The sequence below is a fragment of the Lissotriton vulgaris genome, chromosome 6, assembly GCF_964263255.1.
Source record: "Lissotriton vulgaris chromosome 6, aLisVul1.2, whole genome shotgun sequence".
In the NCBI taxonomy this organism is placed as follows: domain Eukaryota; kingdom Metazoa; phylum Chordata; class Amphibia; order Caudata; family Salamandridae; genus Lissotriton; species Lissotriton vulgaris.
In genome coordinates this window covers 199,057,944-199,083,815 of record NC_141694.1, presented here as the reverse complement: position 1 = coordinate 199,083,815, position 25,872 = coordinate 199,057,944, and the positions used below count along the sequence as shown (strand labels likewise).

The window sequence follows — 25,872 nt, the reverse complement described above, 5'->3', positions numbered from 1 at the left end:
TGCATATAGAGTGTTTTGTCTATTTCCATAGTGAGATGAACACACGTGATTCACTAATTCAGGCACTGTCACTTTAAAAAATGCCTTTTGAGTAGTAACAAACTGTCCAGTGAACAAGCGGCGTTCGCGCTGCAAAACGCGTCTCAGACACTTGGGCAAATAAAAAATTAACGAGCACGAAATCTGGGTCCGTGTCCTGCGTAAATTGCATCGCGTGAGTCAAGACGTGGCGGCTGTGCAGGATTTGGAAATATATATATATATGCTCCGGGATCCCATACGTGGGCAGGGATAATTCACTGCTTAAGACTATTGATGAGTATCCCCTGGAAGACAACACCTGTACTACTCTTCCATGGACAGAGGGAAGGAACGCCTTCAATGCGAGACAGCTCGCCCGAAGCTCCAGAAGGTTGACGTGGAGCCAAGACTCTACCGGAGACCAGAGGCCTCTGATCTCCGCCTCGTCCATGTAGCCGCCACATCCCAGAAGGGACGCGTCCGTCACAACTGTGTGTTTCGGTTGGGGAAGAGAGGGATCTGCAATTGACCCATTCGTAATTCATGAGCCACCACTGCAATTGTTGTTCAGTGTCCTCCGAGATCTATACGTGATTGGAGAGGTTGCCCTGATGTTGTGCCCATTGGAACTTCAGGTCCAACTGCAGAGCCCGCCTATGCCATCTGGCATGATCGACCAGCAGGATGCAGGAGGCCATGAGGCCCAGCTGCCTCAGGGCCATCATGACCGAAACCTGGGATAGAGGCTGAAAGATTGGAATCATAGCCGGAATATCCCGGACTCGCTGTTTGGGAGGATAAACCAGAAACTGCTTCGTGTCCATAACCCCTCCGATGAAAAGGAGCTCCCAAAAGGGAATCAAGTGTGCATTTGGCAAGTTGATGTAGAACCCCAGCAAATGCAGGAGGTCCGATGTTGTCTGGAGGTGGGAGAACACTGCCCGGGGCGAGCCTGCCTTCAACAACCAGTCGTCGAGATAGGGGAAGACTGGAACCCCTGATCTGCGCAGATGAGCTGCAACCATCATCACTTTCGTGAACACCCGAGGGGCGCTAGTAAGGCCAAAGGGGAGCACGGTAAACTGAAAGTGCTCATGACCTAGTGTGAACTGCAGGTAACACCGGCGGGCCGGCAGGACGGGGAAGTGAAAATAAGTGTCCTGCAAGTGCAACGCTACCAACCAGTCTCCAGGGCAGACAAGACCTGAGTGAGCGTCAACATTTTGAACTTCTCCTTCCGGAGGAAGCGGCGGATGTTTCTGAGATCCAAGATAGGACGCAGGCCTTTGTCCTGTTTGGGCAGCAGAAAGTAGTGGAAATAGCAACCACAACCTACTTCTGGGGCAAGAACACGCTTGATGGCCTCCTTGGCCAAGAGGGACGAACCTTCCTGTTGGAGAAGGGCCAGGTGATCCTCCAATAGGCGATGGTACTGAGGTGGCATGAAGGGAGGGGTAGTCTCGAAGGGGAGAGAGTAGCCCCTTCGGACTATCTGCAGAACTCACCTGTCCGGTATGATGGTGCAGGTGATGGAGGATCCTGCCACCCGTCTGGTGGCCCTGGAAGGTCGGACTAGGAGGATTTGGAGGCTGATGTAGAGGGGGCTGTGGTGGACTGACCCGCTTGCTGTCCCCCTAGAACCACGCCAGTAGTTCAAACGTCCCGGGCCGCGCTAGGGCTGAACTGCCTGCGCTGGCCTGTGGCTCTGGGCGGGACGTAGTGGGGCACCCCTTCCGTAGTCACAAAAGGCAAACTGCACAGGGCGGCTGGTGGTGAGGCCCAAGGACATGGCCGTAGCCGAGTGTCCTTAAAGCGCTCTAACGCGTGGTCTGCCTTGTTGCCACAAAGGTGACGGCCATCAAAGGGCATGTTCATAAGTGTGGATTGCACATCCACTGAAAACCCAGTAGAACGCAACCAGGCGTGGCGCCGAAGGCATACGGACGTGTCAATCGTCCTGCCAAGTGCGTCAGCGGTATTCAGTCCACATGGGATGGGAAACTTTGCTGCGTCTCTTCCCTCGTAGACTGCACGGGATAGCACGGCCCAGGACTCCTCCGGGCACTGAGGCAGCATTTGCACCACCGTGTCCCACATAGAGTGGGAATAACGGCCCTACATACATACCGACTGCAGTACCAAGCTGGAGGAGGAAAACATCTTCCCAAGTTGGTCCAGCTTCTTGGATTCCCTATCAGGTGGGGCTGTAGGGAAGGCGTCTTTGAATGTAGAAGCTTGGACCACCTGTCTCTTAGGGGTTGGGTGATGGGAGAGGTAAATGGGGTTGGCCGGGCCGGGTAACCATCCTATCCACAGTAGCCCATGTTCGGCCTGGACCAGGTGCCTAAAAGAATGTCCGTTAGGGATTCATTAAACGACAGCAGGGGCTCTGAAGAGCTCGCTACCGGCTGAGGCACCTGTCAGGAGGTTAGTCCTGAAGCACAAGTTACTACTTGTGTAACGATATATCTGTAAGAGACATTAGTTAGTGATAGATTCCTTACCTTAGAATATCCCCAGGCGTCAGACTGGATCCGGAAATTTTTGCGTAGCAGTACCCTTGCGCGTCGGTAGGCGTCGTCTGCGGCTCCGCTTCTGTCGTCGGCGCCGTGATGACGTTGTCGGAGTGCTTAGACGCCGCCTCCGCGTGCTGACGTCAGTTCTTAGCCACAGCTTTTCCGCGCCAGAAGCGCTGAGCCGTGTTAAAAACCAACACTGGTGCCATTGAAACTAGGGCCCTGAAAGGGGATGACCTTAACCCTAGATATCGGTTCGCAGAACGGGGAGGATGGGTGGGTCTGTAAGGAATCTATCACTAACTAATGTCTCTTACAGATATATAGTTACACAAGTAGTAACTTGCGCATCTGAAAGAGACACGTTAGTGATAGATTACTTACCTTAGAATAGATACCCCAGCAATACCAACCCCGGTGGAGGGTCTGCGAACCAATAATCACACCAGAAAGTCTTGGAGGACGGAACGGCCAAAGAAGCCATCCCTCCGGACTTGACTGTCCAGGCAATAGTGTCTTGCAAACGTATGCAGCGAGGCCCACGTAGCTGCCTGGAAAATGTCCTGCAAGGGCACGCCCCGGCCCAGGGCAGTAGTTGTCGCCGTGGCTCGGGTGGAGTGAGCCCGCAATCCAACAGGGGGCTCCTTTCTAGCCAAGGAGTAGCATGCCTGGATACACAAGCTGATCCATCGGAAGGTGGTCCTCTTGTGTACCGTCTTTCCCTTCTTTGCGCACACGTAACCAACAAAGAGTTGGTCATCCACCCGGAACTGGCGTGTGCGATCTAAGAAGAATGAGAGCGCACGTTTTGGGTCCAGACGGTGGAGCCACTCTTCCTCTTTAGAGGGGTGCGGTGACGGGAAGAAGGTTGGCAAAGTGATGGACTGCCCGATGTGGAAGGCTGTGACAACCTTGGGCAGGAAATATGGCTTAGTACGCAACACAACCTTGTCCGGATGGACAGAAAGGAAAGGAGGAGTACAAGAGAGGGCCTGGAGCTCACTCACTCTCCTGGCTGAGGTGATGGCAACCAGGAAAGCAGCCTTCAGTGTAAGAAGGCGGAGAGGACAGTTGTGAAGTGGCTCAAAGGGAGCGCGCATCAGAAATGTAAGTACAAGGTTCAAGTCCCACTGAGGCATCACAAACGGAACAGGTAGAAATGTGTGTGTGATGCCTTTTAGGAAACGATTTACAATAAGGGACTTGAACAAAGATGGTTGATCAGGCAGCCTCAAGAAGGCTGAAAGGGCAGAAAGATAGCCCTTGATAGTGCCCAGAGCAGAGCCCCGCTGGGCAAGAGAAAGAAGGAAGAGAAGAACCTAAATAAGAGGGGCAGAGAGGATCCACAGCCTTTGCTGTGCACCATGCCACAAATCTGTTCCAACTGCAGGCGTATACGGACTTTGTGGAGGGACGCCTGGCTGCCAGAATGATGTTACAGACTTCAGGAGGCAAGTCAAATGGCCTCAACTGTCGCCGCTCAATCTCCAAGCATGGAGGTGGGACTGGACAGGTTCGGGTGGAGGACCGTCCCCTGCTGCTGCGACAGAAGGTCCTCCTAAAGAGGCAGACGAACCGGGGGATCGACTGACATACTGAGTAGCTCTGGATACCAGTACCTTCGTGCCCAGTCCGGAGCCACAAGGATGACTTGGGCCCGGTCGCACTTGATCTTCTTCAGCACTCTGGGCAGAAGTGGTATAGGCGGAAAGGCGTACAACAGACGGCAACTCCACTCACGGCGAAAAGCGTCTCCGAGCGAGTGCCGCCTTGGAAATTCCAACGCGCAGAACTGATGACATTGCGCGTTCTCTTCGGTGGCGAATAGATCTAACCAAGGCTCTCCCCGCTGCAGAAAGAGACCTTGCGCCACGTCTGAGTTCAGACGCCATTCGTGATCCATCATGCACCGTATGTAATGGTTTTTATTAACCTAAAAACAATAAATTACTTACTTACCATCCTGCACCGGCGGCTGAGTTTGTCCGCCTTGGCGTTCAGAGAACCTGCCAGGTGTTAAACCACCAGGGTCACGCCCTGATGTTCTAGCCATTGCCAGAGGTGCAGAGCCTCCTGGCAGAGGGTCCACGACCCCACCCCCCCATGTTTGTTGAAGTACCACATGGCGGTGGTGTTGTCCGTGAACACCTGCACTACACTCCCTCGGACAGAGGGGAGTGCTAGAATGCCTGCAGTGCTAGACGAATCGCCCGCAGCTCCAAAAGGTTGATATGGAGCCAGGATTCCGCCAGAGACCAGAGGCCTTTGATATCCACCTCTCCCATGTGGCCTCCCCAGCCCTGGAGGGACGCGTCAGTCATGACTACGTGCTCCGGTTGGGGAAGGGAGAGGGATCTGCCGCTGACCCAATCGCGGTCCGTGAGCCACCACTGCAGCTGTCTCGCAGTACCCTCCGAGATCAGGACGTGGTCGGACAGGTTGCCCTGATGCTGGGTGTGAGAAGTTGGCCTGATATAAGATGCTCACTAGTTCTAGTGATCACCTTGTATCAGTCCAAACAACCCTTATGGTGATTGGTTGTAAGTCAACCTTCTAGACCAGCTATCCTAGTAGCGTGGACAAAAGCAGTCTTTGGGCTAAACTCTTTATGGCATGTGAAGCCAGCTGTTTTACCACATATAACCTTTGAATACCAAATGAAAAGGACACCACACAGGTAGTTATGCAAATAAACAGTTATTTATTAACTAACACCTCTGAACTCTTTATGAGATCAGAGGGCTAAGCACATGACAATACTCAAAAGGAAATACGAGTTCGCACAATATTTACAAGTGCGCCCTAGGGGCACGGCAAACCATATACTCAAAACAATGGAATGCGAGGAAGGAAAGTACTGTAAGGAGATCCAGAGGCTGGAGGATCGCTGGGACTACGCTACAAACTAGGTAAGTAAGGAGCAGGAGACCCACGGGACTCACGTGCAGAGTGGAAACTCTCACGCAGGATGCGTACCAACGTCTATGGATCGTACAGTTTAGAAAGTTATGGATTCCGGACGAACCCGGCTGGATGGAGGGGAAACAACAGTGGACCTAGACACTAGGAGAGTGTACACAGACTTCAGCACCTGGAAGCTTTAGTTAACTAACCCACAGGCTGCGGGTGCATAGGGCTGAAGTTGAGTCGGGTTTGCTGCGTTGATCCCGGTGATGCCTGAAACAAGGAGTTGCTGGCAGGCAGCCAGATGGAGGAGTCAGGTGGTTCCAATGATGGAATGAACAAAGAAGGGGGTTCCCCGTGGGTAACTTAAGGATATGGCAGGAAATATGGGGGAAGAACAATTGAAAAGAAAAGGAGAGTACCCTGCCACAAGATATTGAGGCCCTAGTTAGAGGGTCCAGGAGATATACAAAAAGGGGTGATTAACCTAGGGTTTGACACTAAACATCACAATCACATGGTCAAATCAAGTAGACTAAACAGTTCATATTGAAAAATATATATTTTTTTATTTTTAATTTTCTGATCACATAGATATAAAAGGTTTCTTCTTGAAATATAGAAATATATTTTTTTAGTGTATCAAAATTGCATATATATCATAGATAAAACATACAAAGAAAACGAAGGGGAAATTTTGTCCTACCCAGTATCGGCCAATATTTAACACACACCATGTCATTCACATTCAATCCTTCCTCACTCTAACCAGTCTCATACCATACATCATTCATTCTACCAATCAGTTATCTACTCCTTGCAGGTATGGCACAACGATGGTTCATGTGCTGGATATGTCAAGATGTTAATCCAGATAGGTGGTTTCAACTACGGGTCCTTTTGTAATGTGGACTATAACCGTGTTCCTGGAGACATACGCCGACGCGCGTTTCGGTGGCAAGCCAGTGAGGCTGCACCTTCGTCAGGGCAAGGGGCAGTATACTGGGGCGGACACAATGATAAAATTCTGCAAAACAAGGGGTAAAACACGCACTTTACTTTCATATATGTACATATATTTTTCAAATTACAATTCAGTTTTAACATATAGCATACATCATCCTAAATGGGTTACTGAAAATTTCAAACATAATAACTTATCATTTTGTCCATCTGATAAACATTGGAGCAACGCTCCTATAACTGACCGTCGGTTGTCATGCAGTGCCAAACCTTCTAGAGACACTCCCTAGGAAGGATTCCCCAAAAAGGTGGAATCTAAAAGGCATAATGATAGCCTTGACTGTATGGACCAAAGAGCTTATTCAGTATCACACAGGTTCCTCACTTTCACCCAAATATATATATTTCCAAACAATCTATCTTATCACTCCTCTCTATTGTACACGCATGATTTTATAGTATAAATCAGGTCTCACGTTCCCATTCAAAAAGATAAATCAGTTTGTTGTTGTAAGTTTAGTGAAGGACCAACTAAGACCAAGTAGTGAGATATAACCATGCCCATAGTTGATTAAAGAGCTCCTGGGTTCCTAGGTTCCTCAGGCATTCATTCAAACTACATCTAGGATGTTTACTTCATTATTTTACCTGATTTTAGTTATGTAGTGCAAGAATTTCAGGCATCAGGCACCTTCTTAGCAGGTATAGGGCGATGGTATCAGGAGCCAGACTTCCAACTATTCAGATTCTGTCAGAAGGATAATTAAATTACTTTTTCTATCAACATTTCAGGGTACTTTTAACCAAGTCAGTTTTTTAATGTTAGCTCATATCCATTATCAGATCTATGCTTGTAGCCATAGGACAAATGGAGCGGTCATTCAGGTGTCCATCTCTACCGTTCTTTTATCTACAGAGATCGTAATTACCGTAATTATCGAGTTTATTATAGCCCAACAGATCTAATGCTATAATTTTAAAGGGAACCCACCAGAGTCAGTCAGCACTTTCGCCTGTTGTTGTTTATTCCTCTTTCCTTTTCCGGCGGTACTCTTGAGTATGTATACTAATTACACCAAATGGGGCCTGTCAGAGGGAGTGGAGCTAGGTCAGTAACATTTCATGTCCTTGGCAGTAGTTGATTTGTTATAATTGCCAATACATACCGGGAAAGTAGGCTTCTAGGGCTGGAGTACTTTTTTCAATATTTAAAACGGCACTGAGTGGCACATTTGTCTCTGACATTCCTACAGATAGAAAGTGCATTTAGGTAAGACTGCCACGCCCAATTCCTGCAGTTCCACGTTACATACCTAATTTCCTAAAATCAGGTAAAATAATGAAGTAAACATCCTAGATGTAGTTTGAATGAATGCCTGAGGAACCTAGGAACCCAGGAGCTCTTTAATCAACTATGGGCATGGTTATATCTCACTACTTGGTCTTAGTTGGTCCTTCACTAAACTTACAACAACAAACTGATTTATCTTTTTGAATGGGAACGTGAGACCTGATTTATACTATAAAATCATGCGTGTACAATAGAGAGGAGTGATAAGATAGATTGTTTGGAAATATATATATTTGGGTGAAAGTGAGGAACCTGTGTGATACTGAATAAGCTCTTTGGTCCATACAGTCAAGGCTATCATTATGCCTTTTAGATTCCACCTTTTTGGGGAATCCTTCCTAGGGAGTGTCTCTAGAAGGTTTGGCACTGCATGACAACCGACGGTCAGTTATAGGAGCGTTGCTCCAATGTTTATCAGATGGACAAAATGATAAGTTATTATGTTTGAAATTTTCAGTAACCCATTTAGGATGATGTATGCTATATGTTAAAACTGAATTGTAATTTGAAAAATATATGTACATATATGAAAGTAAAGTGCGTGTTTTACCCCTTGTTTTGCAGAATTTTATCATTGTGTCCGCCCCAGTATACTGCCCCTTGCCCTGACGAAGGTGCAGCCTCACTGGCTTGCCACCGAAACGCGCGTCGGCGTATGTCTCCAGGAACACGGTTATAGTCCACATTACAACAGGACCCGTAGTTGAAACCACCTATCTGGATTAACATCTTGACATATCCAGCACATGAACCATCGTTGTGCCATACCTGCAAGGAGTAGATAACTGATTGGTAGAATGAATGATGTATGGTATGAGACTGGTTAGAGTGAGGAAGGATTGAATGTGAATGACATGGTGTGTGTTAAATATTGGCCGATACTGGGTAGGACAAAATTTCCCCTTCGTTTTCTTTGTATGTTTTATCTATGATATATATGCAATTTTGATACACTAAAAAAATATATTTCTATATTTCAAGAAGAAACCTTTTATATCTATGTGATCAGAAAATTAAAAATAAAAAAATATATATTTTTCAATATGAACTGTTTAGTCTACTTGATTTGACCATGTGATTGTGATGTTTAGTGTCAAACCCTAGGTTAATCACCCCTTTATGTATATCTCCTGGACCCTCTAACTAGGGCCTCAATATCTTGCGGCAGGGTACTCTCCTTTTCTTTTCAATGGTTCCAATGATGGAACTAGGAAGAAGTCCTGAAAGGGAAGGGGACAGAGTCTCGGTCACTAGCCAGTGACGGGGCTGGAACCAGGAGGGAACCAGATGCTGTCGCCGCAGTCAGGTGAATGATGGGTCGCTTCTCTCTGTAGCCTCGCGGACCAGGAGCTGCTCTTCACGACCAAGCTGGAGGCACGAGCTGTCCCACGTAGTCTGCTGCTGTTGGCGGTGTCGGATCGTCAATCTGGACAACAGGCCTTGGCTAATGCAAGCCACGCGGTGGAACAAAGATGGCGTCTGGTGCGGACCAGGAGGGTCCGGGGTGCTTCTCGCTCACAGGGAAGCAAGGGCCAGTCTGGGGGACGAGACCAGGGTTGTCGTCTCAGAGGTCACGAGCCAGCCGGCAAGTGACCAGACAACAGGACGAGCAGCAACTAGGCAAAAGGGCCCCACGCAAATCTCTGGGATGCTGGGGGGCTGGTCTTTGGTGCAGGAGCTGCGTCGGTGTGGGGCTTCTCAGTCCCCAAGGCACTCACTCGAGGATCCCTCGGCGGTCGTGCTGGAAGCGCTGTGCAGGTTTTCACAAGATGGCCGTCTCCACATTGCTCGTCGCACCCACGGGTCCCAGCTGTGCTGTGGATGTGGGTAGAGGTCAGAGAGGTCTGGAGGTCCGGGTCTAGTCGAGCTGGGTCGTCAGATTCCGGGATGGAAGGACTCTGCAGCAAACCGCACAGGAGCTTGATGGTGCCTGCGAAGCAGGATGGTCACTCCCTGACCATAGGGGAGATTCTTCAGTCTTCTGGAATCAGGAGGTCGAAGGTCAAGAGTTCTTCGTGGAAGTTGTCAAGATTAATCTGATTTGGAATGGGTTCAGCTCCTACCTTTATTCAGCTAAAGGGGGCTGCACTACGACTAGGTCCCTCCTCTGGGTGGGACCAGGAAGGGGGGTGGTTACACCCACTTTCCTTTGTCCGGTCCTGCGCCAGTTTTGGGGCTGGGGTGCGTTACTTACCTGTAACTGCAGTTATACAGTATTAGTGTCTTTCATAGATTCACATGCCTGAATCATTCCCCGTCGTCGAGACGGGAGCCTCCGGTATATAAAAAAGTAATGTCCTATAGACATACATATAAAAGAATAGGCCTAAGGATCTCACCTTAGTGTCCTATCTACGTCCTTATGTAAAAAGGACGAAAACCGAGTAGGCCCAAGGGTCCCACCTTGGTAGCCTATCTGTGTCCTTTTGTAAAAAGGACCAAAGTAAAGAGAACCAACCAATCAGCTACCACCTCCTTCTAGAACCTTCGTGTCAGGAGCCCCAGTCTCTCAGATTTTCTACCGCACGTTGTGCTAGGGAGTCTCCATCTGAGTTCTCCTCAGGAAACTTTCTTCTTTCTTCAAAAAACGAATTTATCCAACTTCTATTGTTATGGCTGATAGCCAGAAAAAAGGTCTCTTTAGTGCCTGTTCCTCTTGTAGTAAAAAAAGGCTCCATGTAGAGGATAAACATGAAACCTGTTTATATTGCCTCTACCCCCAGCATCAAGCCAAGGACTGCAAAATATGTAGAACCTTCTCAAACAAAACCCTCAAGGACCGAGAAGGACGCCTACTACTCTGGCTAAACAGGCTGAAGAGAAAACCTGAAAGCGACTTGGTATCAGACGGTGAGAGTGTTTCTGGTACTTCGCATTTTTCCTTGAAGAGGCCAAGGGTTACCTCCCCTAGCCCCTCAGACACCCCTCCTAAGAAGGCTTCCAAAAAGTCCTCAGAGGGCAGAACCCCAGTGTCTGGCAAGGACCTTCCTGTCACCAGGAAGCAGCCGCTGGTCTTGACGACGACAGCGTCAATGGTCACCTCAGCGCTAAAAACTGTCTCGACGTCGACGACGACAGTGTCGACGACGACAGCATCGTCGGAAACCTCCTCGACGACAAGGACGACACCTTCATCGTCGGCGAGTAGGCCTGTGCCGTCAACCATTCCAGTCACTCCATCGATGACTAAGATATTGCCGTCGACGACGAGATCGACGTCGACGACATCGCTCCGTCGACGACATCGCTCCGTTGACGAAGACCATACCGTCAAGGAAGCCTATCTAGTCGACGATGAGTATTTCATCAACGACGGGAAAATCGTCGACGGTGGAGAAATTGCCGTCGACTAAGGCCACGTCGACTAGGACACGGTCGACAAGGAGTAAATTACCGTCGGCCACTAAGTGCCAGATAGGGCAGACACAGGTTGTATACCTGGGCCACCTTGTAGGTGGAGGCCAGGTTCAGCCATTGGAGAGCAAGATACGGGCCATCAAGGACTGGGCTTCTCCAACCACCCAGAATCAGGTTCGAGCTTTCTTGGGCCTGACTGGATATTACAGGAAATTTGTCAGAAATTATGGATCTATTGTGACTCCACTTAATGACCTGACAAGTAAAAAGATGCCAAAGAAAGTTCAGTGGACAGCAAGCTGTCAAAAAGCATTCGATGACCGAAAGCAGGCCATGTGCACAGCACCTATCCTAAAGAGTCCAGACTACTCCAAACCATTCATTGTCCAAACAGATGCTTCTGAGTTGGGTGTGGGAGCTGTTCTATCTCAGCTGAATTTTGATGGTCATGACCAGCCCATTGCTTTTATTAGCAGAAGGCTGACCCCCAGAGAGAAGAATTGGTCAGCTATTAAGAGGGAGGTCTTTGCTGTGGTTTGGGCCCTGAAGAAATTGAGGCCATACTTGTTTGGCACTCATTTCAAGATTCAGACCGACCATAAGCCCCACTTGTGGCTAAATCCGATGAAGGGTGAAATCCCCAAACTACTTAGGTGGTCCATTTCCCTACAGGGGATGGATTTTACAGTGGAGCATAGACCTGGCACTGATCATGGCAATGCAGATGGGCTCTCCAGGTATTTCCACTTAGAGCAAGAAGACTCACCTGGTCAAGGTTAGCTTATTGTCCCAAAATTTGGGGGGGGGGTCATGTAGGAGAGTAGGCTCTGCAATCCTATGATCACTACAGATTTTTGCTTTTTGCTTCACTGGTTTACGACTTTCCCTGGCTGTGGGCCTGCTAATCAGACCCACAACCTAGCTGTTCTCTCTCTAAATTGACACACATGTACCTTAGGTGCATTTACCAATTGGTACTGGGCCACCTTATCAGTCCCTGTACAGAATACCTTAGGTATCCAGGGCATAGGTGTACCCAGGGCCTACCAGGGGCTGCAGCATGTATTATGCTACCCCTGGCTGGCCATCCAAATCTGACACAACTGGCTGCACGACAGCTGGGGCAAGGAGGTGTAATCACCCTTTGCTTTAGATATAGTATTTCTGTATCTAACCTTAAAATGGACACATGTATTCCTATCAGTCACTCCTATGGCAGGCCTTAACAATCCTGAAGGCAGAGTGCTTGGAATTATGTGAGATGGTGCTCTGGCATGAGCTGAGCCCGTTTGCAGCTTGCGGAACCAAGTCCTGATAGCTGTTCTATGAGAACGCGTACCATATACTCTTAAGTGCATTATAATCCTCGCGGTTATTTGCTATCTTTGGTATCGCTTTATCAAAACATGTCGAGTAAGGTGTCATACGAATTGGAATACTAAACCCTCGCCAATTCTGGCGACGGGGTTAGCATTCCACCCTTCTAGAGGGACACAACATGTATGTAACTGTGAACCCCGGTTAAAGTTAACTCGAGCCTCAGCATCACAAAATGGATGCTGCCACCACAGACACAAGTCTGACCTTCTGCTGCTGGGAGTCCTTCCAGCGAGGAGAGCTTGGACAAAGGGTTTCCTGTCAGGGGCGGTGCTAGCACCATCCCAGACAGGGTTTTGTGTATCCCAGGTAGGCAGGGCTGAGAGGAAGGTGACTGCAAGTGGCACCCCGGTGCTCACTATGCATCTGCCGGCTCAAACCAGTTCCAGGGGCACACCAGCCCCTGAGCTGGGGAAAGTCCGGACAAGGGAGAGGGGTGTAACCACCCCCCTCCTGGTCCCACCCATGGGCAGGACCTAGTCGCGTGCCTGCCCCTTTTTTTTTAGAATAAAGGTAGGAGCAGGCCCCCTTCCCAAATTAGATAATTCTGAATCTTGAATTACTTTCCACGAAAGGAACTCTTGACTTTTTCTGAAGACTCTCCCTTGTGGCTAAGGAGTAGCCACCCTGCACCCGCAGGCACCATCTAAGCATCGCGGTTTGCTGTAAGTCCATCCTCCGGATCAAGACTGCCCAGCTCGACGAGACCCGGATTCCCTGGCATTTCTGACCTCTACCTGCATCATCAGCCCAGCTGAGATTAGTGGGTATGACGAGACCTGAGGGACCGGCATCTTCAAAACTGCACGACGCTTAACCAGCACAACCGCCGAGGGATCCTCGAGTGAGTGCTTTGGGGTTTGAGAAGCCCCAACCCTGAGCAGCTCCAGCACCAAAGTACAGCCCCCCCAGCATCCACGAGATCTGCGTGGGGCCCTTCTGCTCTTTGCTGCTTACCGCGTTGTCCGGTCACTTGCCTGCTGGCTAGTGGCCCTCCTGACGACGTACGACGACGATTTCACCGCTGGTCTGGTTGCACCAGACTGGCCCTTGCTCCCTTCCAAAAGAGGAGCACCCTGGACACTCCAGGTCCACTCCAGACGCCTTCTTGACGCCACCGCGCGGGCTTGACTTTGCCAAGGTTTGTTGCCCCAATCCTGGGTCCAGCATCGCCGACAGCAGACACCTTTGTGGGACAGCTCGCACCTCCAGCCAGGTCGCCGACAACGCCTCCTGGTCTGAGGGACAGCAGAGTCCAGCGTCACCCACTCACCTGGTCGAGGTGGCTTCATCCGGTGCCACCCTGGTGCCCACACAATCACTGGCTAGTGATTAAGAACTGAGTCCCCTCTGCTTTCAGGTGGTCTCCATCACCGATCCAGGCTTGGATCACATCGAACATCTTCACTGGTCGCCTGCCAGCAACTTCTTCTTTCAGGCTCCATAGACTACAACGAGGATTCCCGAAGTCTTTTGAACCCTATGCAGCCGCGGCCCCTGGGCTAGGTAACCTGAGCATTTTGGTGCTCACACGTAGGTTCACTATCTAAGTGTCCAGATCCTTTTTCGTTTTTAGTCTACCTAGTCTGATTCGTCCGATAACAGTAACTTTGTAAATACTAGCCTCCATAGACTTTGTCCCGCGTCCCGCGTGAGAGTGCACACTCTGCACCCGATCTCCCTAGGCTTCCTGCTCCTAACCTTAGGGTTCAGTAGTGTAGTCCTAGCGATCCTGAAGCCTCTGGATCTTGTTACTTACCTGCTAGTATTTCGCATTCCACTTTAAGTGTATATGGTTTTTCGTGCCCCTCGGGCATTTGTGTAAATTGTGCAACTTGAAGTATTTTCTTTAGAGTTTTGTATTGTGCCTAGCTCCCTGACTCATAAAGAGTTCAGGGTAGACTTGTTATAAATAAATATCCTTTATATTCATAACAACTTGTGTGGTGTCCTTTCACTTGGTGTTCAAGGGGTATATGTGATGGTATAACAGCTGGCTTAACACGCCCTTTAGAGTTTAGCCTAAAGACTGCTCTTGTCTATGCTACTAGGATAGCTGGTCTATAAGGTTGACTTACAACCAATCATCAATAAGGGTCGTTTGGTATGATACACAGTGATCACTAGAATAGTGAGCACTATATATCAGGCCAACTTCTCACACTGGAAACTTATTCTGCAGCTCAGCTTAGAGACTTTTGTCAAAAGATGGGAGTGTTTTTTAAGCGTGGTGCTAAGAATGGGGAACTCCAGACCAGTTTGAGGGCTTGGGTGGCAGCACATGGAGAAGGGAAGGAGGAGGAAGAGGGGACGGACCGGAACACAGTCATAGGGGTAGAGGAATTGTTCCATCCTCAGATGGGAAACCTACTTCCAGGACCGATGACCTACTCAAGGAGGGGCTGTAGTGTCTCCGGAGGAAGCTTGACCGAAGGTGAACTAATGGACAGGAGGGAAAAAAGGCAGCTGAAGTGGGAGTTAGCCAGATTGGAACAGGAGAGAAAGGAACAGAGGATGGCTCATGAGATAAAACTTAGGGAGCTAGAGCTCAAGGCCCTACAGTTAGGACCCTCCAATTCTCCGAATGGTGGCAGCGAAACCAAAGAATTAACCAGGGAATCGAGACCCTACCTACCTAAAGACATAGTTGTCAGCTACAGCCAAGGGGATGACATAGCCAAGTGGCTGGCTGCCTTTGAGGTCTCCTTAAGAGCCCATGGGATCCAGGAGAAACACTGGGGGGTGGATTATACAAGTATATGCCTCCTACTGGTCGGGACACATTATTGGCCCTGGACAGGAAGAGCCGACCCACTACCCCACCATGAAAGTGGCGTTAATTAAAAAGTTTGGGCTAACCCCAGAGAAGTATCGCCAAAAGTTCAGGGGGAGTCACAAATTAAGCACCCAAAACTGGGTGGATTTCCTGGACTGTGCAAGGAAGGCTTTGGAGGGCTGGATACAGGGCAGCGAGGTGAAGGACTATGAGGGGTTATATGACCTTTTTCTCAAAGAGCACCTACTCGAGAAATGTTTTCCCGAGCTGCGTCAACACCTGGTGGACAGCAAGCTGACTAACCCCCGGAAGCTTGCAGAGGAGGCGGACATCTGGGAAAGTACTCTGGTGTCCTCAAAGGGGACGGGAGGGGATTCCCAAAGGGCTGGACAGGGCGCCCCTCAGAAGGAGGGGGGAGATAAAAAGCGGGAGTTCTCAAAAGGTCCCCAAAACAGTTTCCAGGGAAAGGGAACAGGTTTCACTCCTAAGGCTAACCCGCCCAGAAACCCTCATCCTGGCCAAAGCCAGCAGCCAAGGGTCATCCACTGCTTTGAGTGTGGTGGTGTTGGACATTATAAGGGAGATGTCAAATGCCCAAAGAGACCACCCCTCCCACCGGAGGAAAAGCCCTGGGAGTAGCTAGTGTAGCGCTCGGGGAGGAGTTGCCCTTAGATAAGGGGGGTGAGTGGACGGGTGTCACCTTAGTGTCCCTGGGAGATCGGGAGATGGTTCCTAAGATCCAAGTGCCCCCAAATATTACCAAGTATGTGCAATGGATTACCATCAATGGCCAGAGAGGGGAGTATGTGCAATGGATTACCATCAATGGCCAGAGAGGGGAGGCTCTGAGAGATACAGGAGCCAGTATGACTATGGTGAGGAGTCAACTGGTGTCTCCAGAACAGGTCATTCCCTATGTACTACACCCTGCCGCGATGGCTGACGGCAGAATGGGCCACTACCCTGTGGCCGAGGTTCCCTTTGAGTGGGAAGGGGTTGCAGGTTCACTTTGAGTTGCCGTAAGCCCTGCCGTGCCAGTCGATTGTCTGCTGGGGAATGACATGGAGCACAACGCTTGGAGAGAGGTGGAATACCGGACTCATTCGGAGATGCTGGGTACACCTGACTGGGCCTGTGTAAGCACAAGGTCTGCGACTGCCCAGAGAGAGAGTTCGCCTGGGCTGGAGCCTGGAATAATGGCCCAGCCCGCTGCCAAAAAGGGACAGACCCGAAGACAGGAGAAGCCTGCTTCGGCTTCCACGCCCCATGAGACAGATCGGCCACCTGCGGTGGTGGGCCAGGAGTCCGTGGCGGGGAAAGTAGTCTCCTTGGAGGACTCATCCCTGCTGAGTGGCATGTGGAGGGAGGGCCTACCAGGGAAGAGTTCTGTAAGGAACAGAAGGAGTGCCCTACCCTTGAGGGACTGAGGCGACAGGCCGAAGCCCAGGCAGCAGGGAACGTTGCAGGACACTACCACATTTACTGGGAGGACGGACTCCTCTACAGTGAACCCAAGGTACCTTTACCCGGTTCATCAAGGGCCTTGGTAGTACCTCAACAATATCGAGCCTTTCTGTTTGAATTGGCTCACGAAATACCCTTGGCAGGACACTTAGGTCAGGACAAGACCTTTGCCCGGCTTGTCCCCCACTTTTACTGGCCTCAGATGAAAGTGGCTTCTGACACTTACTGTCGGAAATGTGTATCCTGTCAAGCCAGTGGGAAGACAGGGGTGAAGCTGAAAGCTCCCCTGGAACCACTACCTGTCGTTAGCACCCCCTTTGAAAGGGTGGGCAGCGACATTGTGGGACCATTGGATCCACCAACTACAGATGGTCACAGGTTTATCCTAGTTCTGGTGGATCACGCCACGCGGTACCCAGAGGCAATTCCTCTGAGGAGTGTCACTGCACCTGTTGTGGCTAGGGCACTGATGGGGATCTTTACCCGAGTGGGTTTCCCCAAGGAAGTTGTGTCCGACAGGGGGACCAACTTCATGTCAGCATATATGCGGGCAATGTGGAAGGAGTGTGGAGTGACCTACCAGTTCACCACTCCCTATCACCCCCAGTCAAATGGACTGGTAGAAAGGTTCAACAAGACCTTGAAAGGCATGATCAGAAGTCTGCCTGAGAGTCTGCGGAGGAAATGGGACGTCCTCCTACCCTGTTTGCTATTCTCCTACAGGGAAGTGCCACAGAAGGGAGTGGGCTTCAGCCCCTTTGAGCTTCTGTATGCGCACCCTATACGTGGACCTCTCAGTCTGGTGAAGGATGGATGGGAAAAGACTCCCAGAAAGCCTCCCCAGGATGTGGTGAGCGACATGCTGGCCTTCCGGAGCCAAATGGCAAAGTTGTGGAAGCAAGCTTCTGACAACTTGGAAGCCAGCCAAGCAGTAATGAAGGAGTGGTATGACCACAACGCTCACCCGGTGGAGTTGGAGCCTGGCCAGAAAGTGTGGGTGACTGAGCCTGGAGAGCTAAGTGCACTCCAGGATCGCTGGACAGGCCCCTTTGAGGTATTAGAGAAGAAGGGTAAGGCCACATACCTGGTGGACCTTAAGACCCCTCGACAGCCCCTACGGGTGCTGCATGCTAATCGCCTCAAACCCCACCATGAGAGGCAGAGGTCATTTTGATGATGGTGACTGATGGAGGAGAGGAAGCGGAAAGCGAGCCTCTCCCGGACTTGTTTTCATCTCAGGAAAAGGATGGGTCGGTGGAGGGAGTGATTCTCTCCCCATCCCTAAATCTTGAACAGCGGGAGGACTGCCGCCAGATATTGGAGCAGTACTCTTCATTGTTCTCCCTTGTCCCGGGAAGGACCCACCTGTGTACCCATGATGTGGACACAGGAGACAGCCCACCAATGAAGTCAAAGACCTACCGGCTGTCAGACAAGGTGAAGGCCAGCATCCACGGTGAGGTTACCAAGATGCTGGAGCTAGGAGTTATTGAACCTTCCAGCAGCCCCTGGTCCAGTCCGGTGGTTCTAGTGCCAAAAGCAGCTCCACCGGGCACCACTCCAGAACTGAGGTTCTGTGTGGATTACCGGGGACTGAACTCAGTAACCAAGACTGATGCTCATCCGATCCCTAGGGCGGATTAATTGATTGACCGGCTGGGAGCTGCCCAATATCTGAGTACCTTTGACCTCACTTCAGGGTCCTGGAAGATCTCCCTTACAGATGGAGCAAAGGAAAGGTCAGCTTTCTCCACGCCTGAGGGACACTTCCAGTTCTGCGTGATGCCCTTTGGGCTCAAGAATGCCCCTGCCACTTTTCAGCGGCTGGTGATCCAGGTCCTCTCCGGAATGGAGGCTCTCTCCGCTGCTTACCTGGACAACATTGCCGACTTCAGCAGCAGTTGGGAGGACCATTTGAATCACTTGCAAGCAGTTCTCCAGGCCCTGAAACAAGCTGGCTTGACAATCAAGGCCAGCAAATGTCAGATTGGGCAGGGGTCGGTTGTGTACCTAGGTCACTTGGTGGGTAGGGGAACAGTGCAGCCCCTCCAGGCAAAGATTGAGGCAATCATGGCCTGGGAACCCCCCCCCCAAGACCCAGACTGAGGTCCGAGCTTTCCTGGGCCTCACAGGTTACTACCGTCACTTTGTGAAGGGGTATGGCACTATTGTAGCGCCCCTCACAGAGCTCACATCCAAGAAACAACCTCGACGGGTATTCTGGACAGAGGCTTGTCAGCAAGCCTTTGAGAAATTGAAACAGGCAATTTGTGCAGCACCGGTCCTGGAGGGCCCCAGACTTCTCCAAGGAGTTCATTGTCCAGACAGATGCATCAGAGCATGGCATTGGGGCAGTGTTATTGCAACTCAATGAAGAGGGTCTGGATCAGCCTGTAGTCTTCCTGTCCAGGAGTCTGCTTCCCCGGGAACAGAAGTGGAGTGCAATTGAGCGGGAAGCTTTTGCGGTGGTATGGGCTCTGAAGAAGCTGCGGCCATACCTGTTTGCTTGCACTTCCTGGTTCAGACTGACCACCGACCCCTCCGTTGGCTGATGTAAATGAAGGGGGAAAATCCCAAGTTGTTGAGATGGTCCATCTCCCTACAGGGAATGGACTTCCGGGTGGAACATCGGCCTGGAGTGGACGCCAATGCAGTCAGTCTCTCTAGGTATTTCCGCCTTAGTGATAAGGACTCCCAAGGGGTTGGGTAGCTCTCCCCACTTTCAGCTGGGGAGACGCATGTTAGACCTGTCTGCCCTTTGGGTAGGCTCTCCTTTTAATTATTTATTTTGTCCCCTTTTTGCCCCTCAAAACCTTTTTATCTTTTTAACCCACTGGATTTTTGAGAAGTTGACCTGGGGGGATAGATGCTCTTTGCCCACATAGTCCTTCATCATGAGGCCTAGGTGCCTTCCTGACTAGATTTACTAGACCCACAAAATGGTCGTCTAACTATCATAACTGACACTTCTAGAGAAGGAACCATTGGATAACATTAAGAAGGTACTAGAACCTCCTGGAGGATTCTGAAAGCCAGAGCCAACCTATATAAGGCCAGAACCAGGGCGGCCATTTTAGAGTAAGTGGAGAGTGTCCAGAGGAGGTTGAGTGATAGTTGGTGAGGAGTGAAGCAGTAGTTAAGGGAGGAAAGCGCACTGTGAGGGGTTAGATCGACCCACGGGCCGGCTGCTCTACTGTGCTAGTCTGTTCCCCTTTCTACAGACTAAGCCCTAGCACCGATATCACATCCCTAGCTCCAACTATTGACCCGTGCCTGGAGAGTAATTTGGTTGGACTTTTCGGGATAAGCGTCTGACTGGCTGAGAAATCACCCAAAGAGGCTCCCATCTGTAGGGGGTTAACTTCTGCCTGTCCGCCCCTTCAGGAACTGAATTGGACTGTCGCCTTGAAGCGTGAGTGGAAGCAGTATTCCGACGGGCTACCCGAAGTCCTGAGTGCCCAAAAGGCAAAGGGAAGAACCCTACCGTGTGAGGGCCTGCTGCATTGTCCCTGCCTCGAAACGGCGGTTGCATCCACACCGGCTCGTTCAGGAGGGCCAGCGGGGAGAGCCGCTAAAAGAACCCGTCTAAGAGGCTGGCTTCGCGGAAGTCTGAGTTGAAAAACCAGTGACGCGGAAGAAGGGGGGCGGGAGCCCGAGGAGGTTGGCCGGCGTCTGTTTCCACCCTTCTCGACGCCTGAGGGGAGGGCGGAGAGCTGAAGAATCAACGACGCGGAAGGAAGAAGTGCGGGGAGATTCCGGTCCTGTCTACCGCCGGAGCCGTCAGCGCCAGGTCAGGGGGCTCCTCGGAACAACGTCGCTGAGGTGAGCGGAGGTAGCAGAGCTGTGGGGCTGGACTGAGACGAAACTCCCGGTAAGAGCGAGGGGGAGGAAGCGCGGAGTCTAGCGGATGCCGATGGTGCCTGAATGAGCCTCGTGAGGAAGAGTCTGAGTCACCACCGGCTACCGACGTGGAATAGAGACCAAAGCAGATCGCTGGGATCGACTGTAAACCAGACTGGGGTACACGTTAGGCAGTACTTCAGCAAATAAGTGAAAGTGTAGAAAGGGTGAAAGGTGGTTAATCCCCATCAAGATCTGTGAACTCCATCGAGACAATTGCCTAAGCAATCTCCCTGAATCTATTTAAGAGTGCTATAGGTTAGAACTGAGAAGGCATATCACTGTATCTTTTTAAGAGTGCTATAGGTAGAACTGAGCAGGCATTGTACTAAACCTATTTATATGTGAAGACTGAACTACCTCATGCTGGGTTACTACTATCAGAATTGAATGAATAGCTCATTCTGGGTGTAGGAAATGTAAATGCTTGCTAACTTCTGAGCTTATGATGCATGTCTTATTTGTTTAAGGTGCAGGAGTTGTTAAAGAACTCTTCTTTCAGGGTAAAGGAACGTCAGGAAATGCCAGTAATGATTTTTCTTCTGTAAAAAAACTGTCAAGTTGCTGATTTCTTTTATGCAAAGCTAATTAATGTGCTGTGACTAAAAACTGCTAAGTATCCACGGAGATTTAAAGAGAACTTTTATAAAACAACTCGTATTTTTCCAAAAGTGGTGTAGTGTCCTTCTTTTTTAGTGGATGGACGTTATGTTACTGAAGGGTGTGACGCAAACTTAGCACATGTACCTTGGAGTTAGGCCTGCCCACTTAGTGCCAAGTTACCTTATGTGACTTGGAGGTCCCAGGTCTAACAATACCCATTTTCTATGAGATTGAGAACCCAAAGATCTGATGTAACAGATACCCAATCCCGTAGAAAGTGGGTAAGCCGACCCCCCCCCACCGGACCCGCATGATCCTGAATGGCGGATCTAGTGCTGCTTTTCTGAGGCTGGTCGGTTGGAAGAAGTAGAGGAGGAGGAGGAGGAGGCCTGGCGACCTCTAGGACGAGCTCTTTGTTTTCCCCTGTACGACTTATACAATGGATTCTGCTGCTGCTGCTGTTGACCTTGCTGATAGGTGCGAAAGGAAGAGCGACCAAATCCTCTGAACCTTCTGGTAGAAGAACCCCTGGTCTGAAGCCCTAAAGATTTGGCAGTAGCCCTACTGTCCTTAAATCTTTTTAAGGCCGTATCAGCTTTTTTTTCCAAAGAGTCCAGCACCATCAAACGGTAGATCTAACAAAGCAGCCTGAACATCCGCTGAAAAATCCGAAGATTTCTGACAAGCTTATCTTCTTGTGGCAACTGCAGTACCCATGATGCGTGCCACAGAATCCCCAGTGTCCAGTCCACTTTGTATCACCTGACGAGCAGCTACCTGCGCATTCGTTAGTACTTCTTCAAAATCTTTCCTGCTTTCATCAGGGATCTTAGGTGCTAGAAGACGCAGTGTATCCATGAGAACATGTACGTATCTCCCCATAAGGCAAGTGGCATTGGTTGACTTTAATGCCATACTCGCAGAAGAAAAGGTCTTTTTAGCAACCTGATCTTGCTTCTTTACATCCTTATCCCTAGGCACATGAGGAAATGCACTCAGTCTTTTTGGAACAGGCTGCCTGGATTACTAAACTTTCAGGTGAAGGATGAGAAGTCAGAAAATCAGGGTCTTCTGGTGCGACCCTGTACCTTCTTGCCAAACTCCTTGAAAATGCTGGTGCTGCAAGTGGCTTTTTCCAAACTTCCATAATAGGCTCCGTTAAAGCCTCATTAAAGGGGAGTAACGGTTCCACCACAGAATGGGTGAATGCAGAACCTCAGTTAGTAGATTAGACTTAAATTCTACTGTAGGAAGAGTCTAATTCAAAAGTTCCGCTGCCTTCCTCATAACCATGTGATACGGCTGAACGTCTTTTGAATGGACATCAGATACAGAAGGTAGCTCCCACTCGGGAGAAAACTCCAGGCCACTAGCCTCCGCCAGTTTATCTAAACAGTCATCCTCAAGCTCACCTTCCTCCATTTCAGCTTGAGCTTCTGTATATCTCTGCTCTTCTATGAGGCGCTAAGCCTCCCTCCTGGACCTTTCCTTCACACACCACGCCGTCTGATCCACCAACGACTCCGACGGAGCCGGAACCGACGTCGGTATCGAATCCGATGGCAAAGTGGCTTGGCCTCGAGGTCGACTCGGAGCAGACGACGTCTGTATCGGCGTCGACGACCTCGGCGGAGCCGGGTATTGCCACGGCGGTGTCTGAGCCGGCATGAATGGCAAAAATGGAGCCGGAGCATAGGAGTGTGGAACTCCAAAATAGAAGGCTAGTGGACCCATGGGACCCGAAGGCGCACCAGAGGGGTACCATGCCCTTGAAAATACACCATACATAGCGTTAAAAAACGCTGATGGATCCTGGCCCGGGGCCGGAAATAGTGGCTGAAGACCCTCGGGCTGGCCTCAAGGTGGTTCCGAATTCAGCTCTTTCACAGGCGCAGAATTCTCACCAACCAGAACTTCCTCCTCATCCTCACGAGCCGGGGACGACGCCGGAGATTGTACCGGAGACGGAGCCGGAACCTGCGACTCCGAAGGCGAAGCCTCACCTTCCGGATCCAAGTCCTCCTCCGGAGGAACAACCTTCGAACGTACCTTCTTAGGTGTCTTCGACCTCGAGTTCGAATCCCTACCGGAGTGACGTTGGGACTCGTGTCTTCTTTTCTTATGCTTCTTCCTTGACTTCCAAGCATGGTCTGATGGTGACTTCGAAGACGACTCTTCTCTAGGCCTTTATCTCGACCTCGCCCTTCTTGAACAAGACCTCGAAGACTTTTTTCCTTTGTCAGCTCTCAGCTTCGCCACCAGAAGTTTGGTCTCTCTCTCTCGCAGAGCCTTTGGGTTCATCTTCCGACATGAAGAACATTCCTTAACATCATGATCTGAACTCAGACACCAGATGCAATCTTCGTGTGGGTCCGTGATTGACATTTTCCCACACTCTCTGCAAGGCTTGAAACCGGTTTTCTTTGTCGACATTGTGAAGGAAACAAAGAAACAGAAAAGCAAAGAAAATAGCAACAAAGTTACTAAGAGGCTACAGAGATTCCCCGAAACCGTTAGAGTCGATGGCGCGGAAAAAAGGGAACTGACGTCGTCACGCCGGCGTGGGTGGGCCTATTGTAGTGTCGGTGATGTCAGCGGAGTCGCGTGCGATGCCGTGCCTCTATGAAGTCGTCCACGTCCGCGCGAAGCTACAAAAAGAATTTCCGAATGTTGCTGAGGCAAGGGGATATTCACAAGGTGAGGAATCCACTGGCAGATGTATCTATCAGAAGGTTTTATCCTTAAGTCTTGTAACTTCAGTCAAACAGGTGTATAATTTCCAAGATTGAACAAAACTGTTGTATCTTGATGTATTAATCTTGACGACAGTTCTAACTCGCTATATAGTCGAGTCAAAAGTTCGATTTTGTTATCTTGTTCAGGCAACAGCGTATGGTTCACTGTAGCCCACGCGTTGACCTCAATGCTCCTCGGCATTGTTGCCGAGGAGCATTGAGGTCAACAGCATTGAGGTCACACTTTTCTAGATTGGGCTGAAAAAGAGGCAGCAGCTGCTGAAAGGCAAACACTTTGTTAGGGTAGGCTTTTACTGTAACTGCGTTCAACACAAGTCCTAGGAAAGGCTGGATCTGCTGAGGTTCTAGGTGTAACTTGGTGGTGCATATGGTGAACTCCGGGCTGTGGCATAGGGAAAATGCTGCTTGCATGTGGGCTAGATATTGCTGCCTGCCACCACTATTGATGAGTTAATCATCAAGATAGGGGAAGATGAGAGTCCCTCTTCCGTCGATAAGCAGATGTGTGGCAGCCACTGTTATGCACTTTGTGAACACCCCTCGAGCCGTGGTGACCCCAAAAGGAAATACTTTAAATTAGTAGTGATGGCAACTTACTGCAAAGGTACCGATGATGAGCAGTGTTGAGGGCTATGTATAGTAGGTCTACTCGAGGCAGAAGACATTAATTTAAACATCCCACACAGAAGTCATATGAAAATGCTGTGACAGGAAGCATTTGTTTAGAGCCGGAGGTCCAGCTTGGGCCCGAGCGAGCCATCCCTTTTGGAAATAAGGAAGAATAGAGAGCAGACACCTTTCCTTGGTGGTGTGGAGGCACTCTTCATTACACCCTGCTCAAGGACCGCTTATAGTTCAACAGGCAAAGATGGTCTCTGCTAAAGACAGGAGTGTGGAATAGATTGTTGGGGGTATCAAATATTCTAGGCAATAGCAACGGCAAACCACCCCTAAAACCTACCGATCTGATATGTTTCCCTACTGGTGAGCGAGGAAACCTTGTATTCTGCACCACAAGCGTGTGAAGCTTGATCTGTGGATAGTGGGGGTGGGGGCAAGTCACTGTTTTTAAGTGGATATGCCTTTACCAAAGCCACTTCTACCGTTGGCTCGGTTAGCCTAGTATGAGCCCCTGTCATAACTTCTCCCAGCCTGCTGGATATTTTTCTGTCGTCTGTGGTAAGACTGCAGCAGCTTGGGTGACGTGGCCTTGGCTCCTATCATGGGTTGTTGCTTGTAAAAGGAGCCTCTCACACCTGAAGCTTGAAGGGCACCCCAGACATTGCAAAACTCATGTCTTACTTTCTTATGCATATCAACGGTTTGGGGGGCAGAAGCGATGATCCCCGTCGAATGGGAGATTAAGGAGATACGGCTGGACTTCAGTTGAATGCAGTGTGTAGCAAAGCATGGTGTCTGAGAAGGATGCTGGTGCTGAAGCCTTTAGAGGATGTGTCAAAAGTGTCAAGCACACAATGAATGATAGCGTTCGTGTTATCATCTAGCACGATCTCTTCGTCCCTTTACCTTTCCTCATATGGAAGATATATTACCAGCTCCTACATCTTTTTCCCCTGGGATCTGTTGTAAGGGGAAAGGAGTCCAACAGAGTTGACTGTGTGCAAACGTGTGGCTCAGCAGCCCCTACAGCTACCCTTTTGCACACTGCATTGATTGTTACTGTCTCTATTCTTCAAAGAAAAACTTGCAAAAATCCAAGCACATCATTCGATGTCAGAGTATACAGACTGCGTGCATCTATAGTTAGTCATGCTACACATGCATACCCATCCTAACACCGAAGAAATGTTAAGGAGTTAAAAAAAAAAGTTCCATGACGAAGGAAAAATATGACAAGCCAAATTAAATTAGTAACATTCATCA

The 25,872-nt window shown here is 49.9% G+C and overlaps 1 protein-coding gene across 1 annotated transcript in view; it reads right to left on the bottom strand.

The window, feature by feature from the left end:
* The window catches only part of TDRD6 (tudor domain containing 6), a 2,323,386-nt gene that overhangs the window by 771,348 nt on the left and 1,526,166 nt on the right, over positions 1-25,872 (bottom strand). The gene's annotated exons all lie outside the window — the stretch shown is intronic.